Source organism: Ailuropoda melanoleuca, chromosome 12, assembly GCF_002007445.2.
Source record: "Ailuropoda melanoleuca isolate Jingjing chromosome 12, ASM200744v2, whole genome shotgun sequence".
Classification (NCBI taxonomy): Eukaryota; Metazoa; Chordata; class Mammalia; order Carnivora; family Ursidae; genus Ailuropoda; species Ailuropoda melanoleuca.
The window spans coordinates 70,997,189-71,023,134 of record NC_048229.1 but is presented as its reverse complement, the minus strand read 5'-3'; positions in this window follow the sequence as shown (position 1 = coordinate 71,023,134).

Below are 25,946 nucleotides of genomic sequence, written 5' to 3'. Positions count from 1 at the left end.
GAATGTGCTTTGCTTTACCTAGGAGGCAGAATTTTATTTGACTTGAGTCTTATAGGGTAAGTAAGGTTTTGTTTTGTTTTTTGTTTTGTTTTGTTTTGTACCAAAGGAACATAAAGAACACATTTTCTAGAAAGTCAGTTGGATTTGGAAGGGTATCTCGTGTAGGTGGGCGTGGCTAGCATGGGGACACCGTGGGTGTGAATGGAGAGATGTGAAATTTGGGAATGGACCAGTTAGAAAACCTTGAGTGTCAAGCTTTGGAATCAGGACTTGATTCTAGAGCAGTTAGGACCTGTCACAGGTTTTCAGGCAGAGAGTGATGCCGTCAGATCTTAACAGAGGGGAGATGGTTGGAATTGTAGTATCTTGAAATATTCCAGCTGCTGAACTGCTAGGAGAGATTTATGATACAACTAGTGTAGATGGGTTATTTTCACACTCAGCTTGGAAGGGGGCCCTGGACAAAATGTCCTGCTACCGTTTTTCCTCGTTTTAGTCTTTCACATATATTCCTGGCCACCTCCCCCATCATGATAACTTCTCAGCTCTGTTCTTGATCACACACACACAAAGACTCATCTCACTCACTGCCACACTTCTCGTCCTGTCAGAGAGTGCTGGAAGGATCACAGGGATATGGGGAATACAACTAAAGAGAAATTGATTTTGAGATATATTTGGTTATGGGTTATTATAATATCTTGTACCATTTGCAGTCACTTCCATGCAAAGAAAAATTATTGCTAGTCATACCAGTATAGAAAAGTCTTTCAGGAATGTTCTTATCGTCCCGCTGTGCTGATCCACCTTGCATAAGACATGAAAGCCCAGGACCAGAAAATCTCTGGTCATGTAACCGCATTCTGTGGCTCTGGGCACTATAAGTAGTGGGAGAAGAAAGGCATATGAAATACCCAGAGCTAGATGCTAGCATCTGGAAAATTATTATTGAAGGTTTGCCAGATAAATAATAAAATATTTTTGTGAATATTTTCTGCTTTTTTGATAGTGTAATTTTTTATTCTGGTATAGTTTTATGTTAATAATTTTCTGTTGTTTTTCTTAAAGAGAGATCCCCCAATTTATATAAGCTTCATGTTCTATAAAACCTGGATCTACCTTTGGGTGTGTGACAATAGATTTATTATAATAAAATTATATATTATAATAAAGGTAATAAAAATGCAACAAAAAGTTGAGAGGTGATCTCCTCATCACCCACTGTCTTCTGACGCCCACCCCCACCATTGCACTGAATATTTTGCCAAGTTTACCAATTACCTAATTACTATAATCTGTTGGGTAATTTTCTTATTTAATTTTTTTCTTCTTTTTTTTTTTTTAGATAGGTGGGGGGAGGGGCGGAGGGAGAGAGAGAGAAAGAGAGAATCTGAAGCAGGCTCCACACCCAGTGTGGAGCCCTATGATGCGGGGCTTGAGATCTCACAACCCTGAGATGATGACCTGAGCCGAAATCAAGAGTTGGTTGCTTAACTGACTGAGCCACCTAGGTGCCCCTCATTTAATTTTAAAGCGATTCCAGAAAGAATCTGAAAGTATATGCAAAGAATGCAGGAATTAGAGACATCATTAAAAGTGTATTAAGGAGGGCAGGTACTGCAATGAGCGTTGGGTGTTATACACAAACAATGAAGCATGGAACACTACATAAGAAACTAACGTAGTACTGTGTGGTGACTAACTTATTAGAATAAAAAAATTGTAAATTTTCATTCATCCCACCCCACTCTCAGTTCTAAAGTCCTCCTTACATCTAGTCACTTCCAGTAGTTTGGAGGGTTCTTCCATATCTCTTTTTTAATACATCTCTATCTGTGTGTTTCTATGTATGCGTGTGTTTAAATGTGTGCCTTACTTCTATATAGACAACTAATCTAAAAAATTTCTGTTATTGAAGTATGGTTGACAAACAACATTATATTAGTTTCTAGACTAATTTTTTATATTTTTAATATTTTGCAACTTGCTGTCTTTTTATTTAAAAATATCTATCAGAGATTTTCCATATAAGTACAAACAGATACACCTCCTTCCTTTTAATACTATTAATACTGCATAGGATGGGGATACCATCCTTTATTGAGAGACACTTAGGTATTTGTTCATTATTTGCTAGTGCCAATAATGTTGCATGTGAGCATCATTGAATATATAACATAATGTGCATTTCTATAGGACAAACTTACAGAAGCAGAATTGCTCTTGAGATTAGAAAATGAGGGGTATGGGTATCCATAAAATGGGTAGGAAGAATAAAGAGAACTGAGAAGTTGAGAAGACAAGAGTTAACTGGGGACTCATCAAAATGGAGAGGAAATTTGTAGTGAAATACAGGCTCTGTTTTCAAATAGGTTTGGAGTATAATGAGGAGGGATTCGGGAATGCCATGGGATTTGTTCTGAATATTCGAATACCAGTTTGTCTCAGGGACTCAAAAGACCGTTTTCAAACAAGATCTGTGTGGGATATTAGGTACCAGGACTTGGAGGCTATGCTGACAATTCTTGGGAGGTTTTACATAGTAATGGGGCCTTGGGGACAGTGGCACTTGGCAGAATATGACTTTCCTGGGAGGGAGCCCATGCAGCAGGAGCCCTGCCCAGGACTACAGAGCACTGGCTTAGGGTGACATCACTGGAACCAGAGAAGGCAAAACATCAGACGCTGCTAGGTAGCTGGGAGGAGTTGTAAGCCACCTCTAACGGCAACACACATTACCCGAATCAGTGAGATTTCAGGGGAAGGATGAGCGGCAGCATCCTAAGTGCCCACGAAGTGACAGTTCTCCAGGCTTGACTGTTCATTAGGATGGTCTAGACAGCTTTAAAAAAATCTGGATTCTCTGACCTCTCTGCCCAGCCTGATTAAGTCATAATCTTTGAGACTGGATTCTGGCATCAGTATTTTTGAAGCTCTCCAGGTGATTGTAGTGTGTCTTAAAGACTAAGGGAATTAAAAATAACTAACAATGAGTATTCATTGGTCACAAGGAATTGTAGAAAATGGACTTGACCAGTCAGGCTCAGATTTGGAATATGCCCTCAAGTTATGTAGCATTTAGGAAAGATGCTTTCCCTGTTTTATCACCTGACAACTTTTTCACGCTCTGATCTTAGAGGGTTTTACTTGCTATTAGCAAATAAGTATATCTGCAGGTATTAAATCTATGGTACATGTTTACTGATTTCAACTCATGGAAGATGGAATAACTAGCTCTGAGCAGGTATTTGTCAGATGTGCTTTTCCTCGGGTTTATTTTTTTGGACTTGACATTTCCTTGCAGTGTCAGGGAGATGAAAGCATTAGCGGTTCGCACAGGGTGTCCTTGTCTCACGGTGTGATTTATCATCTGAGGTGGGGAACTGCCTTGTATTCACCTGCAATTATTTCTTGTAATTAGAGCTGCCCTCACATGTAATAATGCTCTCCCCATGAGATCCCAGAGAATACATTTAAGGGTAAGGATCATTTAATTCTTCCTCAGTGAACTGATCCCTCACCCAGGTATTTCCATTCGTATTGAAAAAGTGCCATGTGGGGTCAGTCCCTAGATGAGTTTAGATGAGTTTATGTTGTTCTGTCATTTTGCCATGAAATATTTCTATAAAGTTTCCCCCTTAGTTTAAGAAACATAGACCCAGACGCAGTTAAAGAATAAGAAAATACAGGGCTTGTCTTAGGTTGAGTTATTTGGGAAGCAGACTCAGACAGAGTTTAGTAAGCAGGATGCTTAATAAGGAGAGACCTTGGGACCAATGCTTGTTGAAGGGAGGGGCAATTAGGAGTTGGGGAATTTGAGCTACAGCCCAGGCCCAACATCACTCTTGCGTGAGCCTGGGGGTGGGTGTGCTTTAGGGCTTGAATGTACCATTCAGAATTGTCCCAAGTTGGGCCTAGAGGGCCAAGACTTTAAACTCCTGCATATTTATAGGCCACCCCAGAAAGGCGCAGGATCTTGGGTGAGGCAGCCCTGCAGCTGAGGCTGACAGCACCCCCAGCAGCTGGGGCAATGAGCCTTCCCTTGCAGGGTGATCTGGGCAACACATCTCAGGGTCCCTCACAAGGTGAAAGAAATCTATTCCTGCATTTACAAAGCCCATGGCCTTGTGAGCTAGAAAAAGGAATTATTATATCTTCAAATATATTCCATGGGTCAGTGGTATGACTGAGGAGTAGACAGGCTGCTAAGGATGCATGATGCATGAGTATGCACACACAGGAAAGAAGCCGGAGGGAGGCAGAGTGGCAAGCCGTGCTGTAGTCTCCAGCAGGCCAAGTTACCATAATCAAGTCATGAAGTCAGTTGCTGACTCTGAGGGATCAGGAGCACTTATAATGGGCGAGACAGCAGAAACTCCATACTGTGCCTGATTACTATCTGGTGTTCCTCAAAAATACAGTGATTGGTCAACTTTAAACACAACCAGATAAAAGCCAAATACTTCTTTCAAGTGAACGTGCGTCTTGCTAGATGGGTGGAGGCATACTTGGCGTGGTTTTTCTTTTCTTCCACATTCCCTAACAACAGCATCTTCTGCAATACACAAACTGTGATTAGGCAAAAGTAATACATACTCAAGGCCCACAAAACTCCCCTTCCTTACCTTCAACATCATTGATCTGAGCACAGCTGCCATGGAGAATTTGCAGCCCAGTGGCTATGTCTGTCGATATAAAAGCCTGAGTCATTTTCCTGCTGACACATGTCCCACTTTTCCCCTTCCTTTGGCAAGGAGGAGGGGTAGATGAGAAAACTGACCATGGAGCAGCTGCTGATTTATACTCCTTTTCTGGACCAGGGAATTCATATTGATTAGTTGGATGAATGAGTCTGTCCCTTTGTTTCAAATGATTAGAGTGAGTGTCTGCCCTTGGAATATATCACAGCTCCACTGTGACATAAGGAATAAGATCCACTGTGTTTTTTGTAAATCTCAATGCCTTTCCCATACTTAGGAAATATACCTGTCGATGATACTTAACCTGGTTATGGGGAAACAGGTCTTTAGAGAGTTCTGAAGAATGTATGTGCCAGCAGGGACATCAAAATGTGTCAGATCCTTTCATGTTGCTTAATGTATTTACACTGAATTTGTCATCAAAGTGGTTGATGACATATTTGTTGCTCATCTGAATTCACTTTTCCTGTTATTATTCTGCTGTGGGATTTCATAATTGATCAGTGCTTCTACGAATAACTTTTGGCTGAGTTTCTTTTCTGCAAGACTCACTTGCTTATGGGGGGGGCGCTACCATAAGGCACTTCTATATTTTAATGGGACATTTGTCTTTAACATTTGTAATTAACATGTTTGCAAAAAACGTATTTAACATTTCATGTTTTCCAGGAATTGTCTAGGTGAGGTGACTGTTTATGTGAGAATATGCTTTTTGTATTGGTCTCTCTGCTCCACGTTGATTTTTGAAGGAAAAGATAGACTTTTTAACCAAATGTGCTTCATTCCTAAATTGTTAGAAATGTATTTATGTTGTGGAGCTCAAGTTTGTTTCCTTGAATTCTTCCCTTGGCACATCCTGGTTTTTCTCTGTATGAGAACTCAGCACAATATTCATCCTTCTCAACTTGGCAGTCCTTCAAATATTGAAGACAGTTCTAAGGTTTTCCATTCATTTTCTCTTCTCCTAACAGACTGTATCTAGTTTCTTCAACTATTCAAAAATTAATTCAGTAATTAATAGTTTTTGATGGTGAAGTCTACCTATTAATATCCCTCCAGGAGGTCAAGGTCCAGAGGAAGTGCCTGGAGCCCTCCCTGCTCCACCAGCAGGAAGTTATCTCTTCCTTGTCTGTGTTCAGATAGATTATGCACTTCAGTTGTAGCATTGATCCTGTGCCACCCAGGTGATTTTTGAGTTTCTTAGCTCCCCTTCCAGCAGTGCTCTGAGCCCCTTGATTTCCAAGTGACCTGGAGACAGTTCTAATCAATTGGGCATCCCTATCTCAGTAAATTCGTACACGGGCCAGATGAGAGAATGAGGGATGTGGCAAAGGGTGAGCAAAGAGTAGTTGATGTGAAAAGTTTGGAAAGGGACCATCATCTTTTTTGCACATGCTCTCTGGCAGTCAGTGTCTCTCATACAGAATTGGCCCTGAGTGAAAAAATATGTACTCCAGACACGATAACTTCTGGTTGCAATTCAACTTCAAGTAAAACTCTTTTACCATACTCAAGACTTGAGCTTTAAGTTATATTCTTGGCAACTCTTCTGGGTGTGTATGGAATATCCCTAAATCTCCACAAATGCTCCCACCTCAGACATAAATAATCATGTTGATGGTTCATAATCGTACCTATCGAATGCGTTTTTATGAACCCAATTCAGAGAGCACCCTGTGCCATAACCGGCCTTTCTCCCACCCAGTGAGTAGATTCTGGATCATTCCACCACTCCAAGTACAGAGGACCATTTACAAAGATTTCGCTCCTCTTACTCTTCATGTTTGGCATGCAGCTCTATCTTAGCCTTGCTTTTGTATGTTTATAGTGTCTTTAACTTTTGATTCAGGGCAAGGTGCATGCTATGAAGCATGCATTTTGGGTTTCAGATATGTGGTATATTCTTTTAAAATAACCATGAAGCTGTAAATCTGTAGATTTCTTCGGATGCCATCTGATGAATTTCTCAGAAGGTGCGATTGCCAGGCTCCTCGTCCTCTGCTGTTCTTGGCAGGTTCATGCTCTAACGTCCCGGCTAGATAATTCTCCTTTCCCTTCTTATCTGCAGTATCCTATTCAGTCAATGGCTGGCAACTGTGATTAGTGGGAAGCAAAAACTAGTGCTGAGTATCCAGTGGGTAAAATAAAACATAAACAGGATTGAGAGCAGGTGAAGCAGTGAGCAAAGCACAGATGAGGGTGACTTGCTGAGCACTAAAAATCAAAGATACAAGGACAGTTGAAGTGAGAATTTATGGAGCTATCTCTTTTCTCTGGCAGTGTCCCTGTAGAACTTCTGAAAAAAGGAGTTCTGCCCAGAGCATGTTCCACGGACAGTGCCTGGAAGTCCCCAGTGGGCTTCCCACATGTCCAGATTCTCCAAGGCTCTTCCTGCCCCACTTGTAACAGTTGACTCTCAGGCTCTCTTTGCAGACTTAGTGCTCTCCCAGCCTGTCTGGGTTCTTGAAACCAGGAGACTCCTGTAGCCTGCCCTAGAAGATGACAGTAATTCTTATCTACCTCTTTCTTCAGATAGCTCCTAGATTATACCAGCTAATTGCTGGCGTTGCCATACTTACTGCTGTGGTTTATTGGGCTTTTATGTTTTTCAGGTCATGAAGGGGCTCTGATATGTTCTCAGTGGTGTGGGTCCAGTGTGGTCCCAGGTATCCTGGTTTATGGCAGGGACAAGTTCTGGAGTTGGGGCCACCCAGGGTTTCCTTACCTTTCTGAGGCTACAGTGCATTTTGGCCCATTCAGAAGTGAGCTATCTCAAGCATGTGGTGTATGCGCGTGAGTATTTTGAGGAGGAACCACAAGGAACTCTGGTTTTGCACCACCATATGATATTAATTGGTGAAATAAATCCAATTAAACTCCAAGTGTAGGGATAGCCTATGAAATGTCAGACCTATCCTAAAAGCATCTGGAGGAGTATGAGTCATGATCCTTGCTATCACTGTGCTTATATCCTATACAGGGAGATAAGCCATGAATGAGAAAAGCAATAGCACTATATTAGAACAGGGGCAACAAAGAGGTACTAAGCAGGGAGAGATATGTGTGAAGAGTTATGAGCCATCTTTACCAGCCTGATTTAACCCTGATTTATGAAAAACTGGTTATGTGTAGGAGTGAACTTTTGCAGTCTGGCTGATGAATGAGCTTTGTGATGTTATAAATGTGAGCTTTCAAAGAATCGGATCATTGATTGTTTTAATATGAAACACATTTCCTATGGAAACAGATGCTAAAAACGGTGGTCGGGCCTCCAAAACCCAATTTAACTCAAAATATAACTGAAATATAGAAATGTTGTAGGTTTCCATTCTATACTCAAGGATGAAGGAATCCTTCATATTCCAAGTCACCTAGCTGTGGTCTTCTAGGCACACATCTCTGCTTCATTTGTACCCAGCCTTGGAGTTTACTCTTCTTACTTCCCAACCCTGAAACAGTGTACTTTTCTTCCCTCTTCCCTCCTACACCTAGGCCACAAGAGGGTGTCTTCCTTCCCCTGCCCTTTTCCAATATGTGGGCGATGCCAGTGGAATCCCCCTCAACCTCCTGCCCCAGCCTATCAAACACACATTCTTTGTTTCTGGAGGTAGTGATTAAATGATCACTGGCAGAAACACTGGGAGAGGTTCTTTTAGTTAGAGAAGAGTTGGGAAGTATATTTCAGAGAGAAGGTTGGGCAGGGGTAATAGGGAAGGTTGAGGTTAGACAGCATTGGTTGGATTGAGAGCAAGCTGAAAGGTAAGGCTGCGTGTAATGGTCACATGACAAATCGTTATTGGCTGTGGCTGCCCATGTTTTACTATCCAGATATCTCCAAAAAGTTGGAAAATTCCCCTTGATCTATACATTTCTCCCATTTTTCTAAATGCCTTGAAACAGCCACTGTGTTATTCTCTCTCCCAGTTGTGTGGGTTGATTGTGTTCAACTGGCAGTTCTGTAGCTCAGCCTTGGGATTTCCTATGTTATTGTGGTCACATGGGAGCTGAGACTGGATTCACTGCAGGTTTGACTGAGATGCTAGGACAACTAGGCTTCTCACCACTTCATATAGTGTACCGGCTTTTTCTCTCCATGGAGCATCTGTATGAAGTTTCTTCATGTGACATCCCAGCAGAACATCTTGACTTCTTATATGATGACTTGGGTTTCCTGAGAGCACCAGGGAAGGCTGCAAGAACATTTTAAGGCTTTGGGTAGCTTCTGTTGCTATAGCTTCAAGTTCACTGAACTTTTCTTTCTCAAGTGTCTGATCTGCTATGAAATCCATTGAGTGGAATACTCATTTCAGATCTTGCATTGTTCATCTCTAAAATTCCCACTTGGTTCTTATTTTTGTAAGAATGGTATATTATTTTTATGTTTTTCTTTAAATCCTCAATCTTATTAAAGATACTTATAAAAGATGTTTTAATGCTTTCTGTCATTTCTGATGTGTTTCTGTTGATTCATTTTCCCCCCCACCCCCTCCCCCCGCCGGTACAGATCACATTTTCATGCTATTTTCTTGTCTATTAATTTTTATTGGCTATAGGACATTGTGAGATTTTACATTTTTTATTGCTTTTTTTTCCCTTAAAAACTTGGATTTTATTAGGGTTGGGCAGTTAAGCTACTAAAGGATAAATTTGATCTTTTGAGAATTGCTTTTAATCTCTTTCATCATGAATCTAAAGTAGGATTACCACTTGTCCTGAGTTGTCTGGGAGTGAGGGATTTTCAGAAATGCAGGACTTTAAGTGCTAAAAACGGGAAAATTATAGGTAAACCAGAGCATGTTGGTTATCCTCAGACTTTAGGATAGACTTTAGCAGACTTCTGAAAAATTGTGGAAAGTAAAATTTTTGAGACCAAGTAGACTGAAAAATGCCTGTATTCTGTGTTTAAATTAACTAATAGCAAGTTGGGCATAAAAATAAGTTGGAATTTATTTTATCTACAATTTTAAAGGCGTTGTTTTATTGCTTTTTAATTTCCAGTGTTGTTATTCACAAGCTGGAATCTATTCGAATCCTTGAAACTTTGGATGTGACCAGTGTTATTTTGGGGGAAGGGTGTATCTTTGGTTTTGTTTTTCCTGTTTGAGAACGTGTAGATTCTTCCCTTTTTTTTCTCCCTCTGTGTTCTGAAATTTTGCAATGAATGTACCTTGGTCTGAGCCTTTGTTCTCACGTCATGCACTCTTAATCTGGCAGCACGTGTCTTTCAGTTCTAGGACGTTCTCTTGTGTTTATACGTGAACAAGTACCTTTTCTCTGGTGTCTCTCTCTCTTTCTCTTGCACTCCTGTTTGCATGTTAGGCATCCTGGATGCTCCCTCTGATTTTCTAATTATTTTTCTCAATATTTCCGTGTTGTTTTCATTTCTGGAAGATGGCCTCAACTAAGTTTCCAATTTTTCTATTGAGTTTTCCACTTCTTAAGAGAAAACTCAATTTTTTGATCACATTTTTAATTTGTAAGAGCTTTTTTTGGCAGGGAGGCTTCCACATGTGAATGTTTCCTTTTTCATACCATCCTTATTTCCTGGCTATATTGTTTTCTCTGGGCACTCTCAGGAGAATGATAGTTTTGATTGTAAGTCTTCCTCTTTCTGCGTAAGTCTCCCATTCTTCTCAGAGAATGTAAAGTGTCGGGCTTTCTCTGAATGTGTGGTGAGGATCTGGGCATCTGTCTCTTTCTTCAGCAGAGTTTCAAATCATCTTCCTACCTTCAGCCCCATACTTTCGTGCTCCTGTCCTGGCAGTTTGCGGAGTCAGGGTATAAATTCTCTTCGTATCCATTTTCCCCAATGCTAACTTAAGATTCAGCTTTCTCGGGGCGCCTGGGTGGCTCAGTCGTTAAGCGTCTGCCTTTGGCTCAGGGCGTGATCCCGGAGTTCTGGGATTGAGCCCCACATCAGGCTCCTCCGCTAGGAGACTGCTTCTTCCTCTCCCACTCCCCCTGCTTGTGTTCCCTCTCTCGCTGGCCATCTCTCTCTGTCAAATAAATAAATAAAATCTTAAAAAAAAAAGATTCAGCTTTCTCCAGTCAGCCATGTCAATGAACATTTGTTCTATTTCTCAGCTTCCAAAATATGGTTGTTCTTTTTTCCTTTGTTCTTATGTTTTAATATCTAAAAATATCTTTACTCTCATTTTAATGGAATTTGGGAAGGGATCCAAGTCTTTTTATGTGCTCAATCTATTATTTTTATCCTGCTTGTTTCAATTTGATGTTATCTACAATTTTTTTTCTGTGAACCAAAATATTTACAACCGTGTTTAGTGGATGCATTTTAGATATTTTATTTAAACATTATTTAGGCTTACTCTGGTTTAAAAAAAGGATTTCCAAGGGTTTTTTAAATTTTTCAAAATTTCCATAGAAATCTGAAAATAGTAATCATTATTTTTAACTTCTCAATTTACATATATAACAATCTAAAATTCTGAATCAGTATTTAATTGGAAATGGAGAGTATTATTACTCAGAAACATTATGATTGTAGTAGTCATAGAATGAAATTAATGCCAAATTAAATACCAGATTAAATTTTTAATGCTAACAGTTATTCTTGGATTGCAAGTACTGGTGCATTTTGTAAATTTTGTTTCTTTCTAAGAGCCTGAGCTCGTCGCATGTTTTCTTGTGTTAAGTTCTTGGATAAGGGTATGTGGTTTTAATAGTGCAAATTAAGCTAATCAGCCATCAGGAAGTATAAGGAAAGCTTATATGTGTTTTCCGATTTGTTCTTTCCCACCGTGGGCACTGCCAGTAACATATTCATTTGGAGAGAACCATTGCAATGTTATTTCTTAGTGATGAAAATCAAAGAGGCAGGAGATAGAGTTGAAAGCTAGAGCAGGATGCATTTTTAGATGGCCAGACTGCTGAGTAAAATAGCTTATTGCTTTTTAAATTGCCTTATATTTTTTTTCCAAATTCTTAAACAGGCTCTAGAGAACAATTCGTTCTATGTCTTTCAAAACTAGCTACTCTAAGAAATGCTGATTTCGTTTTTTAGAAGAAGTCACACCAGTTGGGGAAGATGGTGTAAGATTTTGGTCTTGTTGGTGTGTGCTCAGACTGTGGGCCTCTGGTTTGTTAAATGTTTGCCAAGAAGCTATGAACAGGTGTAGGAAAAATAGTTCAGAGTTGATCATTCTTTTCTTGGATCTCTCTGCGCGCAATTCATTTGGTTCTTTTCTGGGTACTTCTCTACATTTTTAGTGTTGTCATTTATTCTTCTTGTTTTATTTGAGTCAGTTTCTCAATCCAGTCCAATCCAATGCAATCCAGTCCAGTTAAGTAAACATGGTGTCAGCCTCACCTCTGCTTTCCTTCCCAAAGAAAATCACACGGGAGCTCATGCACATATGGACCCCAAATATTTGAACGTACTTTAATTTGTGCTTCTTTTTTCCTCTTTCTCTTCTGTTAGGCCAAGGGACTGTACCACCTGTTTACCCATAGAACACCCATCCCTCCCCTTATGCCATGAGGTGCCTTACTAACCCTGTCCTGGTTCACACATCCAACCTCTCCCACAAATAGGACCCTTCCCACTGGTTTCTAAACGTGCCCAGATTTTAAAACAAAAATGGAACATTCCTCCTCAACTCTACTCTTCTCTAGAGTTTTGCTGCATTTTAATCCACTCATCTTGAATGAGTAGTTTGAATTCGGGGTTTTCATTTCCCCTGGAACTACTGAGTCCTCATGCCAGTCCAACAGGTCTTCTATGCTCATCACACCATCAGAGCACTTCTGCTGAGGCTCACAGTGACGTCAGCGTGGCGGAGTGCAGCGGGCATTCGCAGGTCCATCTGTACCGGACTTCTCCACAGTTTTTGACACTGATGCACACTCTCTCCCTAAAAACTGTCTTACCTTGCTTTCCTCCTGACGTTTTGTCTTTATTTCCATATCAGCTTTACATACGCAACCTCCTGAATGGGCCTCCAGGTATTCCTCATGGCTCTTACTTTGACCTCTTCTCACTTTGCACACTTCTTCATTGGTCTCCTTTATGCCTACAGCTTTAATGATAAACTTCACCCAGAATACTTAAATCTATACCTGATACCTAAGCCTTCGGTGCCATTCAGAGCTACGTATCCAGTTGCCCACTCATTTTCTATGGAATGTAATGCCATCTGCCCACAGTGAACCGTCAGTCTTCACTGATTGCGTGAAGTGTGTTCCTTCCAATGCTCTCTCTCAGTAGAAGAACTGTCCTTCCATCCAGTCGCACAGATTAGGGTCCTGGGAGTCATCTTCAACACCGCCTTCTCCTGTACTTTCCTATCCAATCTCTGAGTGCTCTAAGTTTTAATCTCGGATGTCTCCCGAATATATGCACATCATCTCTCCTGTCACCCCACCCCTGCAGAAGCAGACATCATCTCTTTGGCCTTCTGCCTTCTGCCTGTTTGCCCAAGCATCTCTCATTTGGTGTCCATCCTGGAGTCAGAGTAGTCTTTTGAAACACAATCTTATTGTTTTTAAATGATTCAAAAGTTTCCCATTGTTCTTTGAATAAAGGTGAAATCCCTACCTTTGCCTGAAAGCTCTGCGTAATCTGGTCCCATTCTACACTAGGCACCACTTTGCCTTCTGCTGCAGTCACACTGGCCTTTTAAATTTCTTAATTTAAAGACTCCTGATCAGTTCACAGGTTATTTGCACATAATGTTTCCTCTCCTTAGTAAGCCTCATCACTCTTTTTCCTGGTTTACTCTCTTCCTTGAGAATACAAGATCTGTCAGTATTTCTTAAGGAGCATCTTGCCTTAATCTCTTTGATTTGGTCAGTTTTCCCAGTTTATGGCCCCAGGTGCCGGTGATGCTGTGGTGTACCCCTAAGGTCACTCCTTCCCTGACAGAATTCATTACTCCCACCTGCCGGGAGTATTGGCCGCTGACGGCTCCTGGCTATGTCTCTCTTCAGGCCCCGTCTCAACTAGAGGGTGCTGCACCACTCAAGAGCATACCCCATCGCTGGAGACAGCCCACATCCAGCGATGGGTCAGTGGAGGTTGGGAGGTTATAATCTTGGAGTCCTTCCCTCAGTTCGGGACATCTTCAAAGGATCCTCCTAGCTCCGGTGCTACCCATCACATAGGCTAAGGCTTCTGCTCTGGCTGCCTAGCTGTTCAATGTCTCCCTCTTCTCAGTCCTGCTTTCCATGCTCCCTCACACAGGTGGTTCCAAGAGCATTCTCCAAAGAAACTCTTACATATGCATCGCTACCTCATTGTCCATGAAACCCGACCTCGGACCCCATGTGCTGCCCTTCCCACTGTTTTTCAGGTTGTAAACATATGCCTGCCTCTGAATCTGGGCTCTTCTACTGAAGCTCTGGGACTTTGCACAAGTAAATTACGTTTCTTGTGCCTTAGTTTCCTTACCTATTTCACTGTGAGTGTTAAATGGCTTAGGACAGTGTCTTAGTTTGGGCTTTGCTGTACCAAATTACCATAGACTGAGTGGATTCAAGAAAGGGAGGGGCAGGGGTAAGGGAAGCGGAGGGAGAGGGATCCCCTCTTTTATGAGGGCATTAATCCCATCATGAAGGCCTACCCTCATGACCTGATCTAACCGTAATTACCTCCCAGTGGCTCCACCTCCAAGTATCACATTGCGGGTTAGGGTTGCAGTATGTGCATTTGAAAGGGCACAAGAACATTCAGTCCCTAGCAGACAATGTGTGGTAAATAACAGATTCTCAGTGATAGCTGTAATTATTCTTGTGTTATTATTATTATTACCCCAAAGGAGTTGTGCTGGTTTGATCTAGAGCCATTCAAGTGTTACTGCCCTTGCACTGACCCGTGAGATAATACATGAATGAAGAATTCTGTTTTGGTGAGTGTGAGAAGAGTTCACAAATCTCACTTTTGGAGCCTCAGGGCATAAAGACTAAGCACTTGAAAAAAAAATCTACTGCACTTTTTAAATTCAGAGGTCCCACCCACCATCTCCACTAGAGACATTTCCTCAGTTAACACATGTGCAGCCTCTGTGGATCTATTCTGATTGCTTCAGCAGAGGTGATTTTTGTGAAGAGTAAGACAGGTTTAAGGTGATTGCAGGATAGGGAGGGGCAGGGGCACTGATGACCCACATGTTGTGACCGCACGACCAACCACTAAAAAGCCTGACTCCAAGAAAAGATGGCACCCCAAAGCAAGGAAAATTACTAATGAATATTTGGTCTTCTAAAGTCATAACTTGCCTTGGTTTTTCTTTCTTCATTGCAAGTAGAAGTAGGCAGCAGAGGGGCTTATTACGTCTTGCGGCTGTGGGCAGTGTGTGGCAGTTCCTGGCTTGTTACCAGGGTTTTCTGATAGCAGTGACTGGTGAGGTTCTCACGGGAATCCCACGCCCACCTGTCAGAGCTTTCTCATTAAACAGTTCCTTTCAGTCAACTCTGCTGACACGAATACACACATATACACAGGTAAGTGTCCTTTGGAAAGGAAAAGGAAAAGCACATTTCTGTTTCACTAAGATGAAATATATGAATAAGAATTTTTGTGTCTGTGTGGATAATTGAGATGAAGGAAAATGGAGGAAAAGGAGAGAGACCAAGAAGTGTGGCTGACCCTTGAACAGCAGTGAGTTTGAACTTGTCCACAAGCATGTAGATTTTTTACAGCATAGTACTGTAAATGTAGTTTTTGTTCCTTATGACTTTCTTAATAACATTTTCTTTTCTCCAGCCTACTTTACTGTAAGAATACAGTATATAATACAAATACAAAATACGTGTATTTTTTAAGAGATTTTATTTATTATTTATTTGTTTCTTTAGAGAGGGAGAGCATGCTCATCCGTGTTCAAGAGTGGGGGGCGGGGGGGCGCCTGGGTGGCACAGCGGTTAAGCGTCTGCCTTCGGCTCAGGGCGTGATCCCGGCGTTATGGGATCGAGCCCCACATCAGGCTCTTCTGCTATGAGCCTGCTTCTTCCTCTCCCACTCCCCCTGCTTGTGTTCCCTCTCTCGCTGGCTGTCTCTATCTCTGTCGAATAAATAAATAAAATCTTAAAAAAAAAAAAGAAACAGAACCAGTGATCATCCATATGTTCTGGGGACAAGAGTGGGGGGCGGGGCAGAGGGAGCAGGCGAGAGAACCCCAAGCAGATTCCGTGATGAGTGCGGAGCCTGAGGCAGGGCTTGATGCGGGGCTGAGTCTCACAACCCTGAGATCATGACCTGAGCCAAAATCAAGAGTCAGAGGCTTAACTGACTGAGCCACCCAGGTGCCCTACAAAATACCTGATAATCAACCATCTCTGTTATCAGTAAGGCTTTTGGTCAACAGTAAGCTATTAGTACTTAAGGTTTTGGGGAGTCAAAACTTATATGTGGATTTTCAACCATGAAGCAGGGGCAGTGCCCTAACCTCCGTGTATTCAAGAGTCAACTGTACTAAAATATGGTGAGCGGATGCATGAACTACTAAATAGCCTCAGTTTTCCCAAAATGTTGGAGAGCTGAGAATAAAAGGCTCTCTCTATATGTTGTTGTGTTACATTATATATAGTAATGGTCCTTCCCCTCAAAATTCATATGTTGAAACCCTAATTCCGACCTCTATTAGGAGATAGGACCTAATACAGGTCCTAGGGAGGTCATTAGGTCGTGAAGGTGAAGCCGTCATGAGTGGTATTAGTGCTGTATAAGACGAGGCCAGAGAGATGGCTAGTTCTATTTCCACCATGTGAGGATACAATGGGAAGATGGCCATCTGCAAAGCAGGATTCAGGCCCTCACCAGACACTGGGCCACTGGCACCTTGATTTTGGACTTGCCTCTCTCCAGAGCTATGAGAAATAAATGTTGTTTAAGCCACCCTGTCCATGATCATTTGTTATATTAACCTGAACTAAGACAGAATATATAATATGTATTTTTCAGGAAAAGCAGTTAAACCTATTTCATCCATTCCTGTGTCCCTTTGTTTATTCATCCATCCATCCATCCATCCATCCATCCATCTACCATTCATTCATTCCCTCAGGTCAGTATGGATTGAGGTCAAAAGCAAATAAAAATAAATTTTGTTTATATACAGTTTTCAGTTATGACAGACTGAATTTCCAGATATCCTCTGTTAAGTGCTGGGTAATTGAGAATCAATAGCTGGTGAAACATGCTAACTACAGATAATTTCAGAAAAGGGAAGATCTGGGAATATTCTTTAGAAAATATTTGTCCTGGGATAATTTACTACATACCTACCTCCTGACTACAGAAGGTAGCTTAAAGCTTTTTGTGATAGAACGGCAGCGGCAATGATGTTTTGGGAAATGCCAGGCACTGCTTAACGGTAATCCAAGTATGGAATCATTGCACAACTTAATATGTTAGATAGGCAGGGATTTAAGATGAAAAAAAAAGGAAAGGGTAAAAGACATACCAACCTGGAAAATCCTTCAAGTTCTCCTGATCGTCACTAACATATTTCTAACGGCACAGAAACAATTGATCTTTCCAAGACTCATTGTCACTTCCAGGTGCCTGTGTAATTGAACTGAGGAACTGGTAAGTTTCTTTCCATATTGAAGATAGCTAGCAGTTTCTTGAGAACTCAGCTAAGCATCTGTCCTCATCTCTAGCATGTATTGATTTCTCTATTTCAACGATCCGTTCTTCAAGTGTGGACTATCTTGTTAGGCATGTATATGATATATATTTATAAATATATATGACATGTATCTCTCCATGTGATATATTTATATACATATAGAAGTATTTATTTATAAAACTCCAGATAATTTTCTTTATGTTGGGTTAAAGACTAGCTGAAATAAGATCTTTAGAAAACTTTCCATTTTGAGACTATATTTGTATCTTTTATATCTTGTTAATTATGAACAAAAGCACAGTAGAATAAACATAGTAAAGCAAAGGAAAATAAACCATAAAGGATTAAAAGGAGAAGAAAATGAGGCAAGATACAGGACAGTTTCAAAAGCAATGTTATTTTTTATTATTTGGTGCAGAAAACTGTGAAGCACATAAAACAATCTAGAGGAAGTGGGAAAGATTTCTTCTCATTACTGGCCTTGAGGCGATTTTTTAAGCTGCCATAAACTGACAAACAGACATGATGGATATCATTATAAAATACACTGAATTGGAAAAAGGAGCACAGAATGAAATGGTCCACATCAAAAGGAAAAAAAAAAAAAAGTCCCGTGGACTTCTTTGCAGAGTGAGTAGCGCCAAGACTGTTAAAGGCTGATATCACTAAATTACCCCAACCTTGCATTGCTTTTTTCCAGAGGATCATACGATCTTTTTACTTATACCTTATGATTCCAAAATTCATGTGAAGGCCTATCAAGTAAAATTAGAGCTAGGAGCCCTAATATTGTACTTTAATAAACAACTATTATAATGCATCTGCTTCAGATTTAAATAATGAAATTCAAGAGCAAAAGACATTAATGCAGATTTCCCCGTGGTTCAAACTCACGGAGGGTGGGGTGTATGTGCATTAACTCTTTCAGGGCCCCCCAAGACCATGATGTTTGCACCTATACCAAATTGTTCCAGAAGAGTAAATAGCAATTCCTCTAACACACCCATGCACCCCTTCAGGTCTGAGGAGGACTTGCAGTGGTCCCTCCAGAGCCTGTCCTGTAGGAAGCTCTCCTCGGGTCCCGCTCCAGAGCCATGAGGTCACAGCAAAACTGTGATGTGATGCAGACACAAATCTCTGTATCCTGGACCCCCAACCTGGCCCTAGGCTACCCTGTGGGACACACATCCCTTGTGTTACCAGTGCTCGGGTTTTCTCGTCTTTAACATGGCTATAGAAAAGGCTGCCTCACCTGCTTATTGCAAGAGTGAAATAGAATAAGTTGTATCAGGGACGTAATTCCTTGTCACTCTATCTGTTACCTGCCATTTTTGTGTTTTGTCCTGTTATGTGTTGGTGGATTCAATTCAGTAACTTTCTGAGGGTTTTTGGGTCCATGCTTGTGAGAGAATTGGTCTATAGTTTTCTTTCTCTGTACTGGTTTTGTAGGCTAATATCACAGGGATGCCCACCTGATAAAATGAGTTGGAAGTGTCTCCTGCTCTTCTGTTTTTTTAGAAGAGATAGTGTAGAATTCATATGATTTCTTCTTTAAATATTTGGTAAAATTTGCCAGTGAAACCACCTGGATTTTTCTTGATTTAAATGTGAATTCAATTAAAAAATTTTATCATTATATTGATAATTTTCATTTATTATTATTATTTTAATATAACAAATTATTGATAATTTTTATTCCTGATATTTATAGTTTATACCTTCCCTCTCCCCCCCGTCAGCCTTTTTGCAAGTGCTTTATCAATTTTACTGATCCATTTAAAGAACCAGCTTTTCATTTTATTTTATCTGTTGTTCTCAATTTTGTTTCTGCTCTCATCTTTAATATTTTTATTTTTTATTTGGTTCTGTTTTGTTCTCCTTTTTCTTTTTTTAATATTTTTTTTTATTTATTTGAGATAGAGAGAGAGTGAGAGAGAGAGAACTGAGCTAGGGGACAGAGGGAGAAGGAGAAGCAGACTCCCCACTGAGCAGGGAGCCTGATGCGTGGCTTGATCCCAGGACCCAGAGATCGTGACCTGAGCCAAAGGCAGACACTTAACAGACTGAGCCACCCAGGCGACCCTGTTCTCCTTTTTCTAATTTCTTGGATTATTGATTTGATGCTTTTTTTTTTAATGCTAAACATTTCTGTCCAAGGGCTGCTTTAGTGGCATCCCACAAATTTAGACATCCTATATTTTCATTTTCATTCATTGTGAAATGTTTTCTAATATCTCTGGAGATTTACCCTTTCACATGTGCATTACTTGTGTATGTGTTCTTTAATTTCCAAATATTTATATATTCTTCTATTATATTTCTCTTAATTCCTAGGCTCATTTATGGTCAGAGAAAATACTTTGTATGATTTCAGTTCTTTTGGGTTTGTCAGGGTGTGTTTTATGACCCAGGATATGTTCGTTCTTGGTGAATGTTCTGCATATGCTTAAAAGGAGGCTTATTCTGCAGTTTTGGGTGTCCTGTAAAGGTAAATTAGACCTGCTTGGTTGATAGCAATCAGTTCTACTAAATCCTTCTGATTTTTTGCAAACTTTTTTTTTTTTTTAAAGTCTCAGAGCTCTTTATAGGGAAACATTTCCAGAGACACTTTCTAGGTACTGCCAGAGCTCAGGGTCCCAATGGGGTGGAAATCCAAGCACACACCCAACCATAAGGGCCTCCCTTAAGAATTTTAAGAGGTGGACCCTGGAATCTGAGACTCAGAAGGAAAATAATTAGTGAATGGCAGATCCAGGTGGATTCAGATCCAGGTCTCTGCCTTCAGGGCCCATCCGCTCTACTATTTTACTGTTCGTGTATGTGCAAGTGTCTGCCCGGTACCCGCTGCTTTAGAGAAGTGTGCCTCAATAGGCCTTACCCCATACCCTCCAGGCATGGCCCTGTGATCCAAATCTGACAGCTATAACCTTCCCCCTGGTAAACCGGACTGCAGACTTGGTTGTCAAGCCCAGGACCCCTCCCCTCTCCTGGTAATTGTGTCTGGATTTATTTTGGACGATGCCTACGCCTTCAGTAAAAGTGGCCTGAATGGAGACGACTCCACCCCCTGTCTTCAGGGGGGTCAGTCATGTGATTCAGGCCCAGCCACTCAAGCACCAATATGTCCTGGCCATAGTGATGGATTCAGGAAGGATAGAAGAGCTAGTCCTGGGATTTTACTGGAGCCACTGATTTTCTGCTCTGGAGTTGCTCACTGGATATGTGTCTGGCAGGATCTACCAGGACTGCTGCCCGAGGAGCTCATGCCTGAGAAGGAAGCTGACACAGGAGAGCAGAGAACAGTCCTGATGGCATTATTTGCACTGTGCCAAAAACAGGTCCACCCTGGACTCTTTAGTGACCAGGAGCCAATAAATTATTTTGTTGTTCTTATCTTAAGCAAGCACGAGTTGGGTTCCTTCCTTTGAAACAGAGATCTAGCAAAGCCTCCCCACCATTGTTTATGACTTTATACTATTTTTATTATTTTCTCTTTAGTTTTGCAATTCTCTTCTTTTGGATGCTTAACTTTTTAAAAATCATTTTATTTTACTTATTTTTTTTCATCATGATAAGTGCACTCTTTTATCCCCAACCCCTATTCCCCTCCCCCCACCCCGTAACCATCAGTTTGTTCTCTAGAGTTAAGAGCCTGCGTCTTAGTTTGTCTCTCTCTTTGTTTCCCCTCTTTGCTCATTTGCTTTGTTTCTTAAATTCCACATATGAGTGAGATCATATGGTGTTTGTCTTTCTCTGACTTATTCACTTAACATTATACTCTCTAGCTCCAGCCATATTGTTGCAAATGGCAAAATTGCATTCTTTTTTATGGTTGAATAAAATAACACATCTTCTTTATCCATTCATCTATTGATGGACACTTGGGCTGCTTCCATATCTTGCCTATTGTAAATAATGCTGCAATAAACATATCCCTTGGAATTAGTGTTTTTGTATTTTTTGGGTAAGTACTCAGTAGTGGGATTCCTGGATCATAGGGTATTTCTATTTTTAGTTTTTTGAGGACCCTCTGTGCTGTTTTCCACAGTAGCTGCACCAATTTGCATTCCCACCAGCAGTGCACGAGGGTGCCTTTTTCTCTATATCCCCAGCAACACTTGTTTTTTTTTTTTTTAAGTTTTTTTGTTTGTTTTTTTGGAAGAAAATCAGAGTGAATTCAGGGTTATCCAGATAACAATGTGCGTTTGAAGTAGGTCTGGTGCACTCCTGGGGTCTGCCCTTGGAGTGTGTCTGTTGTGGGAGATTGTCCAGTAGGCGTGGGGTACAGCCAGGGAGGAGAGCAGATGGAGAATAGCTGATATAAACTGGTGACAACACAGGACAGAGTGAGGGACACACAACCTGCGGTGAGACCACGGGGGAAGGAATGATTCATTCTGGGGTGAACTGTATGCACAGAGGGAAAGCAAGAGAAATACAGCATTAATGGAATCAACAACTGAACTTAAACAATAAATAATGCATACTGATGCATTATCTTTGTGGTGGTCTCTGCAGCATCCCTTTGATGTCTGTGTGATGTCACCGTGGAGAGTTGGCGCCTGGAGCTTAGGGCATAAACTGGTGCCTTTTTTTGTGTGTGTGTGAACACATTTCTCTGGGTGCCCAGTGACCCAATTTCTGTATTTCTTGGCATGTAGCCAATTTTTTATTCTCCAAAGTTTGAGTCAAAGTATTTATTTTTTTGTAGTCAGGCATGAACGTCGGTGGCAACAATAGCTCACTTCCTTCTGTTTATAAAACTGCAGTAAGAAAGCAATACCCCCACAGCCTGCTGGAGAGATTGATGAGGATGCTGGGAGCTGGCAGTAACATGGGGAACTGAGAGTCCTTAATCTTCCAGCAGAGCCACAAACTCCTTGGGTCTGCATCTAGTGCACCGAATGTTCTAGCAGCAGCAGCCCTGTTAACCTCTCAGGAGAGGCATTTGAATAAATGCTTTTGAAGTCAGGTAGTATATTTTATCTGTTAGGATGGAAGTACATAGTTCACCCTGACATCCTGCGTATTTCAAATTACAATTGATAAGTGCTAAGCTGACATTTTTTGGAGGATAATTTTCTTGTAGTTTAAAATAACATTTTTAGATGCTCTTTGTAATAGCTATGTGAAATTGGTCCAGGTATTATCCTTCTTTTCGTAACATATGGCAACAGTGGCCCCAAAGGAAAATGCCTTTAAGGAGATGAGCTCATAGTCATTTAACACCGTTTATAACATTCTTTTATATCAGAACAGTATGCTTGCATTTCTAAACCCACTTAATAACTGCTAATGTATTTTATTCGGGGGAATGAGCAGGGTGACCATGATGGTGCTCCTTTTACAGCCACAGAAATTGAGGACACAGAGGGTGCCTACGATAGGAGAGCCAGACAGATCATCTATCTTGTAATTCCTCTTTCAGCCAGGAAACAGAAGGTAGTGGAATGGGTAATTGAGCCAAACACACACACTCCCTCTTTAGCACAGATGAGATAAGCTTCGGTAAAGGCAAATCCTGCTGGAAAACAGTTCCAGGAAGCCTTGTGGCCAGAGGAAATCTGTCCATGAAGCCCCGAAGGCTATTATAAAAGGAGATGCCATCGTGAGACCTCACTGACATAATAGCAGGACTGACCCAAAAGGGTGTAGATGGAAGGTTGAGGCTTATCTACTTAGAGCAGAGAAAATCATACCAGTTGTTTTGAGAGCAGGCTCTGGGTGACTTAGGCTCGTCCTGGGTGGAGCATGGTCCCTTATAGTTATTTTTTTGGTGTTTCTTTTCTCTACGCCTGCTGTTAGAACAAATTTAATATTCTTTTGTAATAACTGGGAAGTTACATTAGTCTTAAAACTAATTCTATGTATATTTGAAAAGTAATTCAAACTCATTACAAAAAACTTGGAAAATAAACAAAACAAGAAAAGCTGTTATATTTACTGCTCTTTCCCCTGTACTTAGCATTTTGTGCCTGGACCATAAAGTCACTTTGATGAATACTTACTGACTGAATGAAATGAACTCACAAACCCAACCAGAGATTCACATTTGGTATTCAGTGTAAAATGAAAATATTTTTAATGTGTTTTTAGTTTAATTAACAATACATAGAGACCTTGCTCTCCATATGTATATGTGCATTAGCTATATATCTATATATAGCTATATTATACGCAGTGTATATTTTTCATATATAGGTATGAACACGCACATCAAAGGTACACTTACAAAAGATAACTAGACTTATTCCATACTGTTGGTTACTTTTGAGCACTTTCCATCCTTTCACTCATGATACTAACCTGGACAGGTGTGTTTGAAGGCTCAGGAAGTTTAAACAAATGGGCCAAGGATGTACTGGTGACATGTGATTGACCCAGGTTTTAAATCCAGCTCTATTTACATAAAGGTTTGAGCTCTGAATTACTGTCCCAAATATTCTGACTTGGTATTAATAGTAAAATTTTGCAGCATTTTATCTTATTGTTGGTTTTTTTCTGTCAGACATTTTTAACAGCTTGATAATTTTCCATTGTGAGAATGGAACAGATCTTATTTCAATGTTCTATCATTTGGGACTTTTTTTTTCTTCAGGAAAGCCTTAGGTTTTACTCGTAAGGCCCTTCAGCTGCTTAAATTTGGTCCACTCATATTATCTAGGATAATCTCCTTTACTTAAAACCAACAGATGATGGACTTTAATTACATCTACAGAAATACCCTCACCCAGATTCACATTTGGTTGAATGACTGGAGACTGTAGCCTAGCCAAGTGGACCCTCCATCACACCCACCAACACCTTAGTCCTAGCCTGTTTTGTTTATTGTTCTGAGAACAGTTTCCAGTACATTGCACACATTCAGTGAATGTTTGTGGAATGTGTGAATGAATAAATGACTGTGGAGGTGATGCTCTTAACTATAGGCTGACTTTATTCCTTCTTCTTTTTTTTTTTTTTCCCTCTTTAAGAAGCTGTAATACTGCTCTTTTATCTAGGGTTTCTAATACAGCCTTTAAAATCTAGCATTCTACTTGGTGATCATAACTCCTAGTCTTCTGGCTGTTAGGAACCCTCAGGTTCCTACAGATACTGTGTTGGTTTTACTTTTTGCATTTATACACAGTTATCCACCAAACCGTGGAGCCCCAGCCCAGATCTCTGGAGTGGATTTCAGCCTCTTCCTTTGTAAGAACATGGTTCAAAATTCTTCTAAACGGTAATATTTCTCAAGGCCTCTCTAATCAGCAGTATGTTATTTATTTTGTATGTCATTGTTCTGGGTTCTTTAATTTAAAACCTGATATTTTGGACTTCTTAAGGACTTCTTTGTTATTTGCTTTTTTCTTCTTTGTGTTCTGAAGTGATGAAGCATATTGAGAATAATATCAATGTTTCTTGCACATGGTATGCTGTTCTTTAGGTCGTAAATTCTCACTAAATACTTCTCCATAGACTTGGCTCAAGTCCCTGACCTTCCAATATCTTAGCTCTGTGACTTTGAGCTGTGTGACTTGGGATGCCCTAAAACACAGTTACAGAAGAAAAAACTAAATCTTGTATGCCATTTTAGCTCTCATCTGTCAGTAAGTTTGGGTCTTCTGTTTATTTTTTGAGAGTAAATAAGTAGTCACACAAACACAGTCTGTATCATTTGTATCCTGTAGAGTTACTATTCTTTATTATTATTATTTTTAATTATGATGTGGTATTCACCATACAGTACATCATTAGTTTTTGGCGTAGTGTTCCATGATTCATTGTGTGCGTATAATACCCAGGGCTCCATACAATCCGTGCTAGAGTTACTGTTCTTGTAATCGATCATCCAAACAATTTTGCAGGCACTTTTGAGAGTAAATTGAAAATTCTAAATAGTTAAATTTATCTAAATTTTTTTCTTAATTTCTCTTGCTGATAGTTTTAATTATCTAATTTTTGAATTATTTGTATCTAAATCTAATAAGTTAATAAACTTATATATTTATTAACTGATCAACTTGGGTCATTATATATTAGTGGATCTATAGTAGAGTTTTCTTCCAAAACTATTTCTTCAAAACAATTTCTATAAAGCTAAAAATATTTATGTACATTAAACAGAAAGTTGCTTTTTTTTAAGATTTATTTATTTATTTGAGAGAGAGAGAGAGAGAGAGAGACTCTGCGCTGAGCGTGGAGCCCAATGCAGGGCTTGATGCCATGACCCAGAGATCACAACCTGGGCTGAAATCAAAAGTCAGACACTTAACCCACTGTGCCACCCAGGCGCCCCTCCAAAAAACTCTGTATTGATTATCTGGACATCAGGAAAGGGCATATAGGAGAGTGTTTCTTGGTTCACATTCATGTATTTTCCTTGATTTCTTAGCTGTTTTTAAAAATGTGTATCTGGTATTTTCTGATTTCTTGTTTCTAAAAATTATTTTAATTTTTTAAAATAAAAGTGCCTGCTTTCTTCTTCAAAATCACATTTGATGGTTAATAAATATGAAAGCATTTGCATATTCAAGTGACTCTTTACATAAATCATAATATTTTTAAATCTGAGAAAAAAATGGTAAGTGCCCAGTCATCAGGTAAAGTCAGGGCAAATTCTGCTAAATGAAGATTAGCCTTAAGTCTCTTTGTTTCACACTGAGACATATAAATA